The 1,530-nt window shown below is 49.9% G+C and overlaps 1 non-coding gene across 1 annotated transcript; it reads left to right on the top strand.

Moving 5' to 3' along the window:
- The first annotated feature begins 1,197 nt into the window (after nt 1-1,197).
- On the top strand, nt 1,198-1,269 carry trnae-uuc (transfer RNA glutamic acid (anticodon UUC)). The gene has a single exon. It is a non-coding gene; the product is annotated as a tRNA-Glu (tRNA).
- The last annotated feature ends 261 nt before the right edge of the window (nt 1,270-1,530 follow it).

Below are 1,530 nucleotides of genomic sequence, written 5' to 3'. Positions count from 1 at the left end.
ACCCAGTCTCAGCTTTGTAAATCTTCAGGAAATAAGAAAACTGTTCATCCCTTCGGGTCTTCCATCCTGGGCTGACAACGTTGATTTTAAATGGCTGTCCAGTCAGTGCCGATTCGTTTTGGCTGAAAAAAATCTTCCTTATCTCATCCCAGCATTTCTTGCCACAGAGAACTGTGCGGCAGAGTTCATGTATATATTTCCTTGTTTGGTATTTTGTAAATTACATTCGTTTGCTGGTTGTTTGTATCGGGTATTTCAGGTTCATTAGCCGCTGTTTAAGTGTGTAGGGCGGTTTGTGGGCTACCATGATGCTGAGAGGGTTGAGTTGTCTGGACATCATTTCCCAGATGTCTTTAATGTAAAGTAATGTGGCTAAGGTTTCTGCAGACGTTGTGTCTGCTTGTGTCAGTTTGTTGATGTGAAATCGGCACACTGGGTTTATTGGGTAGGCAAAAGTGAGGACTGCAGATGCTGGAAACCAGAGTTTAGATCAGAGTGGTGCTGGAAAAGCACAGAAGGTCAGACAGCTTCCGAGGAGCAGGAAAATCGATGTTTCAGGCAAAAGCCCTTCATCAGGAATCGAGGCAGGACCCCTTCCAGGGTGGAGAGATAAATTGGGGGTGGGGTGTGCTGGGCCAAAGGTAGCAAAGAGTACAATAGGTGAATGGGGGTGGGGATGGAGGTGACATATCAGAGAGCAGGGTGGAGCGGATAGGTGGGGAGGGAGATTGGCAGGTAGGACAGGTCATGAGGACAGCGCTGAGCTGGAAGGTTGGAACTGAGGTAAGGTGGGGGGAGGGGAAATGAGGAAACTGGTGCAGACCACATTGTTGCTCTGGGGATGAATGTATCCGAGGCAGAAGTTGGGACGTTCTTCCTCCAGGCATCGGGTGGGGAGGGAGCGGCGATGGAGGAGGCCCAGGACATGCATGTCCCTGGCAGAGTGGGAAGGGGAGGTTGAAATGTTGGGCCACAGGGCGCTGGGGTTGATTGTTGCGGATGTCCTGGAGATGTTCCCTCAAACGCTGTGACTTGACTCTGCGGCGGGGCTCCAGTCTCCCCAAAGTAGAAGAGACCGCATCGGGAGCAATGGATACACGAAATGACATTGGTGTTAGCCTTCCAACTTCGTGACCCGGGTTCGCCTTCCGGGCAGGGAAGCAATTTTCAGGAGAGCTGTCAAACTTGGCCTATGTCTCCCTGGTGGTCTAGTGGTTAGGATTCGGCGCTTTCACCGCCGCGGCCCGGGTTCAATTCCCGGTCAGGGAAGCAATTTTCAGTGTGTTGCTTGGCTATCCATTCTCCTTAAAAGCGCTGTGCAGTTACTGGGTGCTGCACTGCGTCGTGTTTCGTTGAAATAGTGCCCTCGTTCAGATTTGTTTGTATGTGTAGGGATGATTACTTCTGTAGCTAAGTACTTGTTTCGCGTGCGCTGTTTTCCTGTAGATGCTGTTTTGAATTTATCATTGATTGTTCGGTCTACTGTGACATCCAGAAATGGCACTTTGTTGTTGTTCTCCTCTTTTGTGA

The sequence above is a fragment of the Chiloscyllium punctatum genome, chromosome 36 (assembly GCF_047496795.1).
Source record: "Chiloscyllium punctatum isolate Juve2018m chromosome 36, sChiPun1.3, whole genome shotgun sequence".
Classification (NCBI taxonomy): domain Eukaryota; kingdom Metazoa; phylum Chordata; class Chondrichthyes; order Orectolobiformes; family Hemiscylliidae; genus Chiloscyllium; species Chiloscyllium punctatum.
This window is presented reverse-complemented; position numbering and strand designations above follow the sequence as displayed.